Raw genomic sequence first — 19,450 nt, 5'->3', positions numbered from 1 at the left:
AAAAAAGGTAGTTCTGAGAACTCGTGGCCTTTGATTAAGGCCTGAAACTTAGAAATTTATACCCTCTGTAATTTCGGTTTCAAAACCTCCTACGTGCTATCAGACCTTGCGAGCTCATTAATTAGGCCCACCAAAAAACCAATGGAAAGTCTAATACACAAGGTAAGTACGATCGTTTCCTTGTGGAAGAGGAGAAAAAGTTTGGCAACAAACCACTTTTTGGAGAAATAATTAGAAATTCATTTAGGGGTGCATACGGTCCGAATTGGTCCGGTTCTCTAGAAAATCGGTAATCGGACCATTTCAAACTGTTCTAGAAAATTAAGAACCAAGACCTAACCAATATATGCATGGAACCTAACCAGAACCAAACCACAAGACCGGTCCGGTTTTTGTTCGGTTTCGATTCTATAAAATTAGCATTCAAACACTTATTCACAAAATATGAACTCATAAAATTAGAGAAATAGAAAGGTAATCTGCTGAAATAGGAAATGAAGGAAGAAAATAAAAGTTTTCCTAACAAATGAGATTTCATCTCTAAATAAATTAAGTTTAGTAAGGAAGTGTCCTACCAAATTCAAATACATATTTAATTACACAAACATATGTATTTTTATATTTATCTTAGTTTCAAACAGTCCGGTTCGATTCTAATCACGGTTTTTTAATTGAGAACCAGTAATTGAACCAAAATTAATGGTTCTTATTTTTTTTGGAACCATAACCTGATCGTAGAACCGCAGAACCAGACCAAACAAGATGGTTCAGTCCGGATCGGACCGATTTTATGGTTCGGACGGTTTTTTTTAGCACCCCTATATAAATTCATTGATGAATAAGATTATTACAACTTACCATGTTCAACTAATGCAACTATTACAGAGACCTATTATACACAATGAGACAAATAACACATCTAATTCAAATGAAGAAATCGAGTCCAGCGATAAATTGATGGCAAGAAACCTCTTGAGAGTCAACATTAATTAGAAGCCTCAGCCAGTCTTATTCATGATTTATTTGCTTCCGAAATTTTCAAAGACATGAAGCTTCCATATTATCCGTAAAACTATTCAGTAGTTGGCCGAGTATAAGGTGTCGTTTGATAATTGTGATACATGGGATGAGATTCGTAATGAAATGAGATTATGGTGGGATTTGTAATGAAAAGGGATTAGTTCATATTTGTTTTGCCCGGGATTGGATGGCGGAATTATTAATTTCATGTTTGTTTAGATCTGGCAGAATTATTAAGAAATTAATGATTTTTTTTGGGTCCATTATGGGTCCCACAAAGATGATTCATTCTGCAAGTTATTCTTAAAATAATTTTTATGGATTCCTAAAAAAAATTAACACAATTTGATATTGGTAAGGTCTGTTTTTAGAATTTGTAGGTTTTATAATTCATAGGGCGCGCTACGAATTTAGAAATAATCTTACCGATATTGGATTGTGCTAATTTTTAAGAACCGATAAAAAAGTGTTACTCTTATAAGAATAACTTGCTATTTGAATTATCTTTGTGGGACCCGTACAGTAGGAGTGCACACGGTCCGGATTGGTCTAGTTATCTAGAAAATCAGTAACCGGATCATTTCAAACGGTTCTTAAAAATTGAAAACTAAAACCTAACCAAAATATACATGGAACCTAATCAAAATCAAACCGCAAGACCGGTCCGATTTTGTTTCGGTTCTAGTTCCATCCAATTAGCATCCAAACACTTATTCACAATCTTGAAGGGATGAAACTTGATGAAACCTATCACTTGTGTGTGAGAAAGAGAGACGTGAAATTGAAATTAAGACTATTACCTATTAAATAAGGTTACAAAGAATTGAAAGAATATGAATGTAATCAGCTAGAATAGGAAAGGAAGAAAGAAAATAAAAACTTTCCTAATAAATGAGATTTCATCTCTAAATAAAGTAAGTTTAGCAAGGAAAAGATTAACCTACTAAATTCAAATACATACTTAATTAAACACATATGTATTTATATATATATATATATATATATATATATATATATATATATATATATATATATATATATATATATATATATATATTAGTTCTAAACAGCCCGGTCTGGTTCTAACCACAATTCTTTAATTGAAAATCAGTAACCAAACCAAAATTAATAGTTCTTATTTTTTGAAACCATAACCTGACCGCAGAATGGAAGAACCACACCAAATCGGACGGTTCGGTCCAGATCGGACCAGTTTTGCGGTTCGGACAATTTTCTTGAGCACTCCTACCATAAAGGGCCCACAAAATCAAAAAAAAAAAATTCATTAATTTCTTGCCCATTAAAACTTGTTTGGTTGGTACCCATTTATTGGGCAAGAAATTAAATGTTTTTTTATTTTAATTTTGTTAGAGCCCATTACGAATCCTACAAACATGATTCAATGCAACAACGAATTACAACCAACACAGCAGCAATTTTGTTTTGATATTTCCATTATTTACCAAGAGATTGATGTGGTATCCTATCATGAAGGTGTTCAACTTGCAATGTTTATGGTTTCTAGTACTGCTTAATGGGCTCTTCTTCCATGGCCGTTCCCTCGTCGTCATAAGTTTGTGGTAAGCGTAATAATATGAATGTAGCTTTAATTAAATGGTTATAGATCGTATCATACCCTTCAAATCCTCTGCACTTGAAAATGTCTGCAACGGCATTCCATTGCTTTTTCAGGCCATCGGTGCATCAAGATTCTTGATTCCGGTGGGAAAACAAGAATCTGATGCCAGATTCTTGATTTCCCACCGGAATCAAGAATCTTGATGCATATATATATTGCACCCCATGCACATTTGCTCAAACTCGCCTAGAAGCTTGCATAAAACTATTGTGTTCAACGGCACCCATTTTAGGAAGGGACAAACATGCATTTGTCTGATTTATACTAGTCAAAGTCTTGATCGGTTTGGTTCTGGATAGTTTTAGCTAGGGCTCTGGTTTTGATTGTGCATGTTTTGTTGCAGGTTGGGCTTGTAGTTTGTTTTTTATTTTCATATTGAGTTGGTTTTTCTCATCTGATATATAGGTGATTTTTTGGTTGTGTTTTGAAGTTTTGTTCGGTAGTTAGGTTTGGATATCTTCCTTCCAGTGGTCATTTTCTTTTTGATTAGCGTCTCGCCTTCCTATTTTGAGTCTTGGGTGACGATTGTCGTTGTGCCTTGGTTCATTTAATCTCCGTATACTTCTTTTTGCTGAGAGAAAAAAGTTTTTTGGTTTCTGTTAAAGATTAATAACATCAATAATTTGTCAAATAATTTGCTCACCTCACCTAATAGATGGATGAGCAAAACAATGATAAGTTGAAACCATGTCTTGAGGGGTCAAGTCTATTTACAGCAGCTGGCCCGTCTTTCGTTTTCGGGAACTGATTTTCGAAGTTCTCTTTTTTCCATCAACACTCATTTTGTTCTTATTTAAGTAAATTTTACTACATTAACCCTTGATGCGTGAAAAAATGAGCTAATGAAATGGTAAAATGATAATTTCAAGTAAATAAAAGCAAAAAAAAGTAGAAAGAGGAGTGGAAAAATAACTACCCTTGTTTTTTACCCGAGTTCCATATTTGACAAGTAGTAAGTAAATAGATTTGAATTCTCAATTCGAGTGTGGAACAAATGGTTGATAATCTTCATTCACATATCCTTCTATCGTACGTCATATGTACTTGCAAAGCTATATGTTGCAGTGGATTTTTTTCTCACTATGTTATGGTTTTTTATTTTGAAATAAAGCAATTTTTAAAGGTAAAAATGAGAGATTTGGAATACTATGTCCAAAATAAATGAATAGAAATGTAAAGCATGTGTGAATTGTTTCCTTTGGCAGGTGAAGGAAACTCCATACACAAGGCTCTGCAGCACAAAGAAAATATTGACAGTAAATGGAAAATTTCCTGGACCAACTCTCTATGTCCTCAAAGGAGATACCGTAATCGTCGACGTCTACAACAAAGGCAAAGAAAACATCACCATTCACTGGTATATATATGTTCATTTGTTTCTGGAGAGAGAGAGAGAGAGAGAGATGCACATAATAATCCATTTGTTGCTTGTTTTTTTAGGCATGGAGTAAACCAACCCAAGTACCCTTGGACAGATGGTCCAGAGTATATTACACAGTGTCTTATTAAACACGGAGCAAAGTTTAGCCAGAAGATTGTATTGTCAACAGAAGAAGGAACCCTGTGGTGGCACGCTCATAGCGATTGGTCACGTGCCACGGTTCATGGGGCGATCATCATCTATCCCAAGAAAGGCTCTGGCTATCCTTTTCCAAAGCCTCATGCTGAAGTGCCCATAATTCTAGGTATAAAACTCAAACTCAGGCCCATAATGATCATTCAACAGTCTCAAAGTACCCCAGTGACATGTGAAAATGGTGCCATCAACCAACGAGTGAGCATAAAAAAACTTGCAGCTTGATTATCTCAACTCGTCTCATACCACACATAACCATCTCATGACGGCTATTAATTTAGTCGCGATTTGGGGAGCACCGTTACGCACACACACAGATAATTGCATTTTGAATCATGTAATACTTTTATAGGAGTTCAACAATGAATAATCAGAACAAAAGGAAATAATTTTTCCAATAGATACTAAAATAACAATTGAAATTTTTGGTATTTAGGTGTTGATGAATTAATAATAATTTTTGCGCGCATGCAGGAGAGTGGTGGAAAAAAGATGTGGGGAGAGCTTTGAATCGGTTCCGTCAGACCGGAGGAGACCCAAACGTATCTGATGCTCTCGCTATCGATGGTCAACCTGGACATCTCTATCCCTGCTCCTAATCAGGTCTCGTGCAGTGGGTTGTTATAAATTTAACTTATTTTTTTGTTTTGTGTAGTTTATTCGTCTTTTCTGAATTTTGGTTAGATTTGTGTGATATTTTTTGGATTAATCATCTGTCTCGACGAGAACTGTCCAAAAAATATAAAAATATGACCAAAAGCAAAAAAAAATGTTCACTAAAGACGAAAAAAATATCAAACAGCTGTCTTATTTGTCTAAAGTGTCGTTTTATTTGATTTTTTTCAACATCCGTTTATACTTTTTCGGTTCGTCTCATCGACGAAATATTAATCCCAAAAATTACGACGAAAAGATAAATAAAATGTTACGAAAAGTTTTTAAAAACCCGAAATAAGTTTCAGATTTATAAATTTATAAGAACGCAACCTAAATTGTATTAAAAAATCAGTAAGATGGAATATTACCCTATTTGTATATTTTCACAGAAAACTGCTTTTTTGTATAACTTCATAATTTTCGTGTACATAATATTATTGATCGAATTTTCCATCTTGTATTTTTTTGTTCTACACTTATTCTAGTAGAGAGAGAGAGAGAGAGAGAGAGAGAGAGAGAGAGAGCAGGCCCAAATTGGTAAGTTCAGCAGACTAGGAGCACTGGAATCTGAATACCAATGCAGGGCCCAAAGGCCCCAAAATAGTTTGTTTAGAGTTCTGTGCGGCTCATTTTTTTTAGGGTAAATTTCACTGACCTCCCCTGAGGTTTCTGGTACAAACAGATACCTCCCCTGAGGTTTCTGAAATAACACTGCCCTCCCCTGCTTTAACTAATATTGTCAATAGACCCCCTTGCTGTTAATTTGTTATGGATGGCGTTAAGATTTGCGAGAAAAGTACCAAAATACCCTTAAAGTAAATAGATTGCACAAACTTGCTTCTTGGAATTACACCTCATCTCTCATTTTGTGAAATGAATCCACTTGAAAAGCATTAGGCGTATTATTATTATTATTATTATTATCATTATTTTTTTACAAATGTTTTTGTTTTTTTTATTTTTCTCAAACAAAATGATCAATGAATTTTAAAAAAATAGAGTGAATCAAGTTTATATTAAAGCCAAAATTATGCAGCAAAAAATATTGCATTGCTTGGTTTGTTTGGGCATTTGAGGATTTTACTTTTGATGATTATAATAAATTTGTTTCCTTTATTTTTTCCCAATTTCATTTTTAAACAAAAAAAATGCAAAGATAGTTTGTGCTCGGGGATTTATTTTATCATTGTTTACAAAAAGGCATGAAGGCACTCCATATGTTGTGATTTAATTTTTTTCAATGTTTTTGTTGCTCTTATGCTGGCACCCACCTAATACCACAATGATTTTTTTGCCACTTAATCTCCACCACAACTAGCCCATTCACTAAGACATGGTTTGGCTTAATAATCTTTTTTCAATTATTTTTATATCTCCATTGAAAAAAATGCCCTTGTTAATTCTGTGCAATTTTTTTTCGGATGATTGGTTCACTAATGACAAAATATTCCAAATAGGCAGATATTGTGAATTTTTTTCGTCTTTTCTAACTTTTTCTAATTTTGGTTCATGTGTGTTTTTTTGAAAGTTTTTTTTTTTTTTAATCAAAATGAACCTCAGTGTTCTTTCAACGTGTTTTTTCTATCAAAATAATTTACCGATACAATGAAACTCATAATATCCTGGACTTCGTGATTTTATTTTTTAAAATTGATTGCATTTTTTTACTTTTTATAAGTGTATGGAGTTTTTTTTTTAATTTTAGAACATGTCAATCACAGACCCGGGGATCCTGTAAGGAGGAGCGCCCTACAGGGATTATAGTACACCAAATCTTACATTGAACTTTAACTAAATTTGGTTCAATTTTAATGTTACTCCATCAGTCCCATAATATTTGTCCAGTCCACAAAACGAGGACTCAAAAATATTGCATTTCTTTTAAGAAAAAATCAAACTTTTTTTATAAGTTAAAAAAACTCATCTATATCTAGTAAGTTGTTGAATTTTGTAAACTTTTCTTGCAAAAATTGTATATTATTTTTACGTTCCGTTTTGCGGACCGGACAAACATTATGACGTGCAAAAACACTACAAATATTAGAGAAAAGAGTTACTTTTGATGTGCTCTACCCAAGTGGTTAGAAAATACATGAATTACTGTTGCAAGTAAATTTTTTTTAACGGCACTGTTGCAAGTATTTTTGCTTATAAGAATGAAGACTACTGAAGGGTTGAGGACATTGTTGGTATATTCTATGTAAGGACACCATGACATCAGCATGTCTTGGAACTTTCCGTCAATTTTCTAACGTTACTTGGACGGAGGGAGGAATATGTACAATGTCAGTTAAAGCAGGGGAGGGCAGCGTTATTTCAGAAACCTCAAGGGAGGTATCTGTTTGTGTCAGAAACCTCAGGGGAGGTCAGTGAAATTTACCCTTTTTTTTAGCGTTATCCCGTGCAATCCCTTTTAAAATATACTTTTATTAGTTTGCTCTTCTTTTGAAATTTTGGGGATGTGAATTTGACCCTCAATATATCCCTTTTATAGAATTCACATCCTATCTGCACAATTCACACCACTAAATGCATAATTCACACCCCCCCAAATCACACAATTCACATTTCTAGATGCAGAATTCACACTTCCATCTGCATAATTCACATCTCCAAATTACACAATTCTCTTGTTTCAACACTCAATCAAACGTGTTGAAATGAATACCTTAAATATCCAAAATTCTGGGAGTATATTTGAAGCCTGAAAAGGAAGGTTTCGGTTGGATATTCAACGATGAGAGAGAGAGATATATATTTTAAATCTTGTTTCTAACTTGATCGATAATCCGGATAAAAAAAATAACATAAAAAAACTTGACTAATAATCGAAAGAAAATAACAGAAAAACGACTGCACAACATTATGTTACTGACAAGTTACATGTCATTACACTTTCAAATTACTTTTCGGGAAAATCACGGCCAATGACGTATTTTGATAATTAATACCTGTCAAGAATATTTTCAACATTAACAAATATTCTCAACATGTCCTTTATCAAAATACGTCATAGGCCGTCATTTTCCCTTACTTTTCCTTTTCTCCACAAATTAAAGGACAAATGTTTGTTTGGCGTTCAGACTTGGCCCATTTGGTGTTTGGGCTTAGCTATTTTGGTGTTTCATCCAATTTTCTACTAGCTAGATGCTCAACGTATCCTTATTGAGTTTAATAAAAAATTTCTTTTGCCGGTGAAGAGAAATTAAAAGAAAGATTCTAAGAATCTAACTTTTTCTTTTTGCAAATTGTTTCAAGTCTATAGTCTTTTCGTTCAATCAAGTCTATATTCTTATCCTTCAAAAGCAATCATTATATGTATGTATTTGAATTTTTTGTTGCAGATACATTCAAGCTGATGGTGGATCACGGAAAAACCTACTTACTCCGTCTAATCAACGCTGCCATGAGTGAAATTATGTTCTTCGCCATTGCGAAACACCAACTCACGGTCGTTGGAACCGATGCTAGCTACACCAAACCACTAAAAGCAAATTACATAGCCATATCCCCTGGACAAACCATCGATGCCTTATTACAAGCCAACCAACCACGTGGTCGTTATTACATGGCCGCTAGGGTTTATTTTAGTGTAGCCGGAGTTCCGTACGACAACACCACCACCACAGCAATTATCCAGTACAAAGGAAACTACACTTCATCTTTGTCCTCGCCGCTACCTTCCCTTCCACGCTACAACGATACGAACGCTTCCGTTAGCTTCACGGGCCATCTTAGAAGCTTGAGAAGCGAAGAACATCCGGTCAATGTCCCACTAAACATTTCAACGAAATTAATTTTCACAATTTCTGTTAATAGCCTCCCTTGTGCTTATAATTCGTGCAAGGGTCCTAATGGGACACGATTCTCTGCCAGCGTGAACCTAAGTTTTGTGACCCCATCGATTGATATTCTTCAAGCTTACTATAAACATATCAACGGTGTTTATGGAGCTAACTTTCCTAGTTACCCAGCGTTGGTTTTCGATTATACGGCGGATTATCTTCCATTGGAGCTAGAGTTGCCACAAAACGCGACGGAAGTAAAAGTACTAGAGTATAACTCGACAGTGGAGATTGTTCTGCAAGGGACGAACTTGGTTGCGGGATCAGATCACCCCATGCATTTGCACGGATACAGCTTTTACGTTGTTGGGTGGGGATTTGGTAATTTTGACAAAGATAAGGATCCATTGGGTTATAATCTCGTGGACCCTCCTCTGCAAAATACCATTGCTGTCCCTAAGAGTGGTTGGGCAGCCATAAGATTCAAGGCCAACAACCCTGGTATGTTTCTTCAAAGACGGTACTTTTAGGAAGATAAATACTCCCTTTATCTCATTTTGTTTGCTCGTGTTTTCATTTTGAGCCTTCCTAAAATGATTGCTTTATTTCTAAAAATAACCACAAAACATGACAAATTTTCAATTTTACCCCTCCAGTTTTGAATTGAGGTAAATATTCAAGTTAAATTATGGGGCAGTTGTGAAAATCTGCAACTTTTAACTTTGACTCTTAAACAGTCGGATTTTCCATAACAAGCGAACAAATGGGATGAAGGGAGTATTAACATTACAAACTGATGTGTCTTGCCAGTGGCATTTTCTTAAAATTCTGAGGCCAGAGTGCGTTTTATTTCAAATTGGAAGACCAATTATATATGATAGTTACATTAAAAGTAATTACATCTGTATTGCTACGTGCCTAGCTAGTTTTATCAAGTTGCAAAATTTGACTCACCATGTTAGTTGTAATAAAGCTATACGTATATGTTTGTCACAGGAGTTTGATTTATGCATTGCCATATTGAGCGTCACTTAACTTGGGGAATGGAGATGGCCTTCATTGTCAAGAACGGCGATCGCCTGGAAGACCGATTGTTGCCTCCACCACAAGACATGCCACCATGTTGAAGCTGCAAACTAATTTAGTTATCAACGTTGAAGCATTAAATTTCTCCTTGAATGCAAATAAATTGTTGTTCTTCTCGGTGTGATCGATCATTGATTTGTTTCGAATTCAAAATATGTTCCTTTTAAATAAATAATAAGCGTGCGGTGGAAAGTTTGCAAGGCTGGTGATCAATTTTTTTGATATCCCTTCAATTTGTGTACTTTGAATTTTGCCCCTTTACTTTCAATTATGTCGATTAATCCTACACTTTATTTGTGCATTTTGACATCACATTTTCTGTATATTTCTTGCCATATTGGGTTGGTCTTCTTATTCACTATCAGTAGTGCTTTTGCTGTTGCTGTTTGTGGGTGGTTTACATCTGTTTTGGTGCTAATCTTGGCATTTTGGCTCGAGGTAGGGGCTGTTGGTGCTGGTATAATTGCGTAGGCAAGGGATTCGTAGTTGGGGTTTTGGTTCTTCTTCTGGGTTTTGTTTGTCCCTGGCTATGTTTGTTGATCTCTTGTCATCCTTGTAGCCTCTTGGTACTCGAATTACAGATTTTGTCGTGCTCTCGCTCCTTTAGTCTCTATATCCTTTACATCTGATTTATATAATCGTTTTCGCTGTTTCTAAAAAATCTGCGGCACCACTACTAGCTATGCTCCACAATTCAGCTTTTCAAATCAACAATCTGCAGCACCACCACTTCTCCGCCAAGACGCACCTAACAAATTTTATGTTCTTATTCTAATGTTGCGTGTTTCTAATTTAAGAACAAACATAAGTTTGTAGCAGGTAAAAAATGTCATTTTCCACAATCAGGAAAATGTTTCCTTATAAATGTCAAAGTTAATTGGGTTGTTTAACGAAACATTGCACCTTAAATTTGGAGGTCTTGTTCTCTCTCTTACAAGCAATATCTTAAATTATCCGATACTTCACGAGTGGTAGTGGTAGTGGTTGATATTCGTATTAGCATTCGTTTAACCTATGTGGAATATCACGGAGAGACCCATATAGATATTGACATAGGCGGAGCCTGAAAAGAGAGCTGCCCAAAAACAAAATCATCTATGTACCCAAAATCCCAAAAATAACAACAAATATTTTGTAGGCGATAAATACATGGTATGCACTAACTGCCTTGGCTTTTCTTTGATAATTTAGGTGTCTGAGTTAGCTTACGTGTATCTCGACTAATTCTGGAGAACCAATAAGGTCAGTTCCACACCAACTTTGCATAAAGTCTTCTAGCTAGCATGATCAAATTGAATTTGTCAGCTAATAAATAATGTTTTGTTTCGTTGTCCCTCCTATATTTTCGTGTGTGTTTTAATATCATCTCACTGGTTTGTTTACTGCATGTTTATAGGATTCTTGCCTCCAGACAAATCAAGAATCTTAATTTCTTATTTCAAATCAAGACAAATCAAGTTGTTGAGTCAAAAAGGTGTCTCAGGTCAAGAAACACGTTCGAAGAAGACACCAATGTCTCTTTGTGTAGTTGAACAAGCAACATGCATGTCCTGGCTCAATACGTTAAAACTTTTCTTGTTCGAAAAACATGTTTGCAATTTTGTTAATTACTATTTCGAATGGATCGATTTCGTAAGATTTGCCCTACGAAATATGATGTTTTTAAAAAATTAATATACGAGCTTCTGCAACCTTCTGACATAACTCATTTTTCTATTCGGTGGAGACTTCAAGTCGGAGAAACTAACATGGTACGAGATCTCAGCTTTAGAAGGTTTTGAACTATATTCTCTATTCGCTTGGGATTTCTTCCCCCTGTCTTGTGCCAAAAAGTGTCCGATTTCATATTGCGATCACATGTTCGATCAGGGAAAAATATTGTGGTATGAATTGAACCAATATAACACTTTCAGGGAGAGTCAGGGGATCGCACGTGTTGGAGTGTTACAGCTTCTTCTCATCTTCTTTTTTTGTCATGTAGTTACTTCTGAAACCTATATAAAATACTTTGATTTTGATCGGATGCCTAAACGTGTTGACTTTTGTCTAAATCAAAGGGTCCATGTGAGCAAATGAAGGAGCGTGTTCGAGAATTTGACGTCGTCTAGAATTAAATTGCTATGACTAAGTAAATTTTGAACCTCGTTACGTGACCGCTTACACCTTTGAGCTGAATAGGAAGCTTCAGTATCTTCTATATCTATGCTTTTATTCTTTTTACATCATCACGTACGCCATAAAATTGATAGCATTAGACAAACATACACTCCTTTTCAATCTCTTTTTCTTCTTTATATAAAAACAATTGGTAATATAAATTATACTTTCATCCATGAATCCTTTTCTTTAGTCTCTTCGGTTGGCTCCTCGACAACTTCTGTCGGGTCCAAAGAGGCATATGATTGTTGACAGTTGGAGTTCTGCCAACATAGTTAGCATGTAAGTTTTTTCTCATTGTGATACCATCTCTCTTCAAATCTTTTTAATCATTGTAACTTGTTTCAATAATTAATAATGTCTTTTTTTCTGCCGATAAAGGAAAAATGTCATACTTGGGCGATAACCGACAAGTAAACAAACTTTTCAGGCTTCCTTCAGCCTTGTTTCAATGAATAATAAAAGAGAATAAATTCTTTACATCGCCGGTGTTAACATTTGTTTCTTCCAAATCAATTGCATTGCGACACGTGTCAAAATAGTGGTCCCAATTAATAAAATATGGCGACGTGGCGCAATGCAATTGATTTGGAGAAAACAAATATTTACACCGGTGGTGTAAAGAATTTATTAAAATCATTTTTTCTTGCCGATAAAGGGAAAAAAGTCCTACTTGGGCGACAAGTATACAAACTTTTCAGGGTTCAGCCTTGTATATTTTATTGTTCAATCAATATTGCCTCCACAAAGGGTGACAAGCCTCCCTCCAACAAAACAAAAGCAAATAATATTTAACCCGTCAATGCATCTATGTAAAACGTTGAAAGGGTCTATTCTTCCAAATTTTAAAGAATATCGAATTAATTTTTTTTTCACGTCCCAGTTCAGCCACATGACTTCACTACAAGAAATTTAGAATCTCTCAACGGTTTTTTTCGTAACAGTTGAAAAAACCGTCGGTATAGATGGTGTATATATAGTAATGGTTTGCAAAACATTACTAGAAAAATAGGACTTCGTAACAGTTGAAAAAACCGTCGGTATAGATGGTGTATATATAGTAATGGTTTGCAAAACATTACTAGAAAAATAGGACTATAGCGACTGTTTTCATGTGATAGTTAGTAGATTACAACAACGGTTTTCATTAACCGTTACTAAAAACTGGACTATAGCGACGGTTTTCATTAACCGTTAGTAGAATTTTACTCCACCAAAATCAATTTTCTTTCATGCAATCGGTTTTTCAAACCCGGACTAACGATCGAGACCGTTGATTTTTTTTTATTGATTAAATTGTTCTCGTACAAATTTAGCTCGATCGGGTTTAGAAAATTTCTTTATCGATACACAGTTTCATTAATAAAATGAGTTTTTCTATCCGATAAGTGTGTAGCGATACCCGATTAACTTCATTCTTGGTACTAATGATGTACTCCTTAATATGTAAAAGATAGACGATTCCGATCGAAAAAAAAGACTTGGGTGGGGGTCAAGTCTTGTAATATTCTAATACATTAATGCCTCGGGAGGCATCAAATGTGGTCTGATCATGCATGTGGCCGGTCGCTGAAATCTGACGATTCTCGATTTTGTTGATAGTGATGGAATTAGTGAGAAGTGAAATCCCAACGGTTCAGATCGACGATTGTAAAATTTGAGTTTGTAATTACATTTAAAATCTATACGTTCAATGTAATTCATAACAAACTAAGTCTTGTGTTGTATTTGAACGTACTATAGCCACTCAACCGCGACACAATCATGATGATCAAGGCCGTTGCTTTTGTTAGGGCTATTTTTCTTAAATTTTTGTTGTGGTATTTTTTCCGGTACTGTTTATTTAACGTATTTTTTTTAGCATTTTGTGGTAATTTTTGAAACTAATCATTCATTTTGGGATTAATCATTCATCTTAACAAGAATAAGAAAAGTATAAAATTGTGGACCGAAGATGAAAAAAAATATCATATAAGACGACATTAAAGACAACAAATGTTAGTTGTTTGATATTTTTTCGTCTATAGTGATTTTTTATGCTTTTAATTGCATTTTGTTTTATATTTTAGACTCATCTCATTGAAACGATTGACCAATCAAAAATTTTAATGTGAATCTAACAAAAATTTAGAAAAGGCAAAATTAATATTGAAAAAAAAATTAGGAAAACAGAGTTTTTTTTTTTTTTTGGTACATGGTGCATGTCAATTATTTGAAGATAAGTGAATAATGGAACTATTTTTCTCACACGAGATATCATTTTTTTGTAAATGAATATTACAAAATAATACTCCTATCAAAATTATTATCTTACTCTGCATCAATCTAAACAATTATAATTAAATATAGTGTCATATATGATTATAATGCGTACAGTCTTGCGCATTTATACCAATTTTAAAAGGTAATTATTGAACCTAGCATTAAATTCTATGTAATATTAATTTCATTCTTCGTACGAATATTGTACTCCTTATTATGTAAAAAATAGACGGTTTCGATCGGAAAAAAAATGATATTAGTAGGTGTTTGTATAGTATAAATCAGATTAAAAAAAAGGATTAAAAAAACCCAATTAGTATAGTATAAATATTAAAAGGTGTATGAATTTACACAATATATGAGCTAGTACAATTGGTTCAAGCATGCGCGCGCACACGTGAGGTCTGCGGTTCAATTCCCAAGAGGAGCAAAATTATTTTGCTGCCATGTAGGCCGCTACGCAGGTGACACGTCAGCGCCACGTGGGCACCACCAGGGCGACATGTGGCTGGCACATCGTGGAGGCTTACGTCACACAGTGGTTGGTTTTTCAAAAAAAGAAAATTTGCCTTTAGCAACAGTTATACGTGTCGCTAAAGAAACCGTTACTAAAAAATAAATCTATACTAAGGCTCATCAAAACCGTCGCTATATCTCTACAACGACTGGGGGTGATCGTGGTCCGGATTGATTCGGTTTTATAGTAAACCAAAAATCAAACTAATACATACGGATTGTGAATTTAGACAATCAAACCAATCCATAGAATGCATAGAACCAAACCAATCCAAACCATAAAAATACGGTTCGGTTCAAATTTTGACCACGGATCGCAAGAAATTGAGATATCTATCTTCATAAACTTTTAAATTGAGTAGTGAGAGACATTAAATCAATCATTATTAGTATTAAAACTAATTCTTTTCTTATGTTAGGAATATAGTAAAGAAAGAAATATTAAGAAATAAAATAGTGGCTAACAAAGAATGTCTATTATTGACCGAGAAAGAAAGAGATGAATGCAATTTGCCAATTTATGTTTATTACGTTAGGTTTAGATAGAATATGAATATATTTTCATCAAACAAATTTAGAGTATTAGATTAGGAAATTAATTGACTATGGCTTAGGCTAATTTTATTTGGTGTATCTAAATCGTGTATATATCAATTCATATACATACTAGCGAATGCCCGTGCCTAAAGGCACGGCTCAAACGATCAGCACATGCAACTAAATTATGAACTCACATGCAATATATCAACTCCTATTCAACGAATCCAACTATGCAAAAAACAATAACCTAAGCATATACATTGACCTGTTTACCTTAAATCAGCAAATAAAGAACAAATAATTTTCTAATCCCTTTTGCTAAAACTTTAGTATTTCTGTTTAAGAATAGAAGAAGAAAAATAAAAATTGGTCAACCATATAAACCATCCACCCATTAGAGTAACACAACATAAAGAACTAACAAACATACCTATAACATCAACATAGAGAACTAACCAATTGTACTCCACAGTATAGTTGAATCCATAAGTTGTAGAAACCCAACTGCATAATAATAGTTATATTTTTTTTAATAAACAACTACATTCACTATGAAGCTTTGTCTATCTTCAAAACTCCTACAAAGCTGCTTTCAACGGTAAAATAACTCCAGCCTTTCCATCCGTGAAATTTCATCTTATCAGAGTCAAACCAAAGCTTTGTAAGAAAGCTACAGACATATTAGCTTCCAACGCAAATAGCATCTTATTAGAGCAAATAGTACACCCAATTTTTAAAAAATAGAAGTGGAAGCATACCCTCGAAAAGTATTCAAGGCCAGACCTCTACCACTTAATCATGCCTGGAAGTGATTCAAATAAAATTATGAGAGAACTCGAATTAACATGAATTCCTAGAACTTGAAATCAAATCTCACCATCAAAAGAGTATTCGGTTCACACCTAAAAGAAATAGACACAGAGGCACATTGATTTAACCAAGAACGTGTAAACTTTTGAAGCTGAATTTTATCCTTCTATATTTTCAAGACACAAAACTCTAAAGCAAAATTTTCCTCAAATTGTGCCCAAAAGAGAGTAGAGAATAGAATCATTTATCGAGTTGTACTCAAAGCTAAAACAATAAAGTAATGATCGATGCCATATAAAAGTCAATATAGCACTTGATTTCAATGGCGTCCATAGCTTTCCCATTCACAACTTCGGGAATTATGTTCGATGGTGTCCATAGATTTTTCAATTCTTCATCAGTTGATTTCATAATAATTTCTATACTTTTGGGAAATAAGGTCAAATTCTATTTTATTTTTTATTTTTATTTTTTTAGACAAATAGATATATTTAAGAGGAAAACCAATGGTAAAGGACAAAAGAAACCAAAGCAAACTATCAAAAATTAGAAGTAAAATTCACATCTACCTCTCAAACAAATTAACTGAATGACTTACCTATTCAGTGGTGTCCACAACATTTCTTTCTCCATTTCCTACTACCTGTGTATCGATTATAGACTCAATAAATGCCACATCTTCTCAACTTTTGTTCCTTTTCCACAGGGTCATAAAAACAGGAGACGATATAATGAGATTTAAGGAGAGGTACCTGCAACCGAACAATGAGAAATTTGGACGTTGAAAACTACTTTTCCCTAATTAATGCTCCACCAATTCCTTAAGGATCTAAAAAAGATAAAACAAAATGAAGTTTAAAGGAACCATGTATATATCTTGTTGTTTGTGTGTGTTTCAAGGATCTTATACGTACAGTCAAACTTCCATGAGAAAAATGGTGTGCACTCCCCTTTAATCATGCGAAATGGTGACAAAAAGAAATATTTCAGTTTCTGACAAATACTTGGATGCCCCACCTGTTGTTACCACTTACCCGTTGTTGCTATAAAACACAGAGTCATGTGAATTCCTCTGACCTAATTAAGCAAGATACCAATGACAAATTAACTAATTTATCCCGACAAAAGTGTACGTGCTGATGAGTTACCTGCTTAATGCCAGAATCATATGCTAGAGACATCTCTAGTTTTTGCTAAAATAAAACACATCAAGCTACAACATAAATTGGATTTTGTTAAGAGTAGAAGAACCCAATATAATTAAATTATTGTGTTACCAAAATATAATTGTGTTGATGTCTTATAAATTTGTTGCGTGAATTTGGTTGGGCTTGGTCCTCAAAAGAATAATTTTCTCTAGAATATTGGTTATTACATACAGTACATGTTAGGGCCCTTGTAAGAAGGTATAAGGAGTAATACAGATTTATCTATTGAAACAATACCATAGGTTATTAGATGGGTTAGTAATATGATTTTTTTATGTACTCAATCCAAGACCCACAAATGAAGAAACCCATAAATGTTGTCCATTGTAATCCAACAAAAGGGGATAAGGTAGCATCATTCCTTCTACATAGCATGATTAAAGTGTAGCAATCGACAAAGCAAAAATAGTAGAAAAGGAGCATAAGAAAAACTCAGCGGTTCTAAAAGGAAAAAAAAAAATCAGCTAGATCAAACCATCAAAATACACGAAACTCAGCAAACCACCATGAGCATTGACACTACAATGCGATAAACAAAACCCACCAATCTTCCTTACAAACTCATGTCAAGAAACCTAGAATGAAGCATAAATCATGATAAAAGGAAAAGAAAAACTAAGGGAATAAGATCGGTAATAAAAAGAACAAATATGTAGTTTCCACATCATTGTTATTTCTCACACACTAAAGAAAAAAAAAAACTAATTCGTATTTAATTTTTTTATTGTTCATATTTTCACACTCTCCCTGCATATATAGCACGGGTTGTATATACTCGTGATTAAGATTAAATAATCATGATTTTAAACTTTCGATTGCGTCGGGCAATGTTAGGATTAATATTCTCACTATTCATCTTGTAAATGGGACACAATAAAACGAAGATACTTGCCGGAAACAAACAAACAAACGAAGAAGAATAGAATCGGAAGCAGTAGTGTAAATAACCAACTAACCTGAAATGGGTTGAAGTAGTGGCGTTGGTGGTAGACATGTCGAGGAGAGAGAGCAAGAGGAGGGGTGAAATACTTTTGGTTCTATAATTTTAGTAGAGAGGTAACTTCCAAAAATTTCCCATCCTTTTGGCGATTTCCGATTGTCGAATTGCTTCAATTGGTTTAAAAAAGAAATGTATGTAATTTGTGTATTGGTCAGCCTGTGCTATCCCACAAATTGAGATAGGTATACGGTCAAATTGATTTGAAAACGGAAATGTTTTTGTATATATGCCTTATACTTAAAACGTGAGTATAAATTATGCCTTAATTAATAGGATCCCACAAATTATGCCTTAATTAATAGGATCCCACAAATTACGTTGTTTGGAAAGTTATCCCTCAATTTAAAGAGTTAGCTAACATACGAAAAATTAAGAAAAGGGAGAGGAAGAGAGAATGGGTTATTCATAATTCTACCCGTATAAGCCAACGGTCTAGATTTATGCAGAGGGATAAATCTGGAGCGTTAGTTGTCTTTTGGATTCAAACACAGCTCTGTTTTATTATATAGATATACACACATATGCACACATACAAACGGTTTGGATCAGATTGGAATTGGAACCGTTGACATAAATGCACAGACCAAACCATTGAGCACAGTTTATAATTTTTGAAACCAGAGTCAAACCACACTACAAAAAAACCAAACCAAACTATGCGGTTTGGATTGGTTTGGATCGGATAAGCGGATCAACGGTTTTTTTGCTCACCCCTAATAGCGACGGATATATTGCAACGGTTTGGCCGACGGTTCGATCTCCAACCGTTGATATAGCCTAAACGGGTCTCTACCGACGGTTTTTGGGTTTTTTGGCGACGCTTTCGACCGTTGTTATAGAATGATTTTCTTGTAGTGCTTGTTTACGAAATCTATTGAAGAAAAAAAAAATCTACTGCGAGAAAAAATTATGAAAATGCGACTAATTACACGTCATTTCAAGGAGATTAAGAGTCGTCTAGTTTCGGTCACAATTTCGTTACGGGACCCTTTCGTTGGGACTCTTCCATCATATGTTATTGTACGTTAACGAAAGCTTCTCGTAATGAGCGTTGCAACGAACGCATACTTTAGGTTATGTTGCCGGAACATGAGGTGTAGGATATGTTGCAGAAGGATTGTCCATCTCCATGTCAACGCGTATGTTATACTAGAAAATACGAACTTGGCACTCTATCTAGCATCACACATGGTC

General features: G+C 34.4%; 1 pseudogene; it reads left to right on the top strand.

Moving 5' to 3' along the window:
* Window positions 1–2,508: 2,508 nt before the first annotated feature.
* LOC131307057 (laccase-15-like) lies at window positions 2,509–10,004 on the top strand (annotated as a pseudogene).
* Window positions 10,005–19,450: the final 9,446 nt, after the last annotated feature.

This window comes from Rhododendron vialii, chromosome 11a (assembly GCF_030253575.1).
Source record: "Rhododendron vialii isolate Sample 1 chromosome 11a, ASM3025357v1".
Lineage (NCBI taxonomy): Eukaryota > Viridiplantae > Streptophyta > Magnoliopsida > Ericales > Ericaceae > Rhododendron > Rhododendron vialii.
This window is presented reverse-complemented; position numbering and strand designations above follow the sequence as displayed.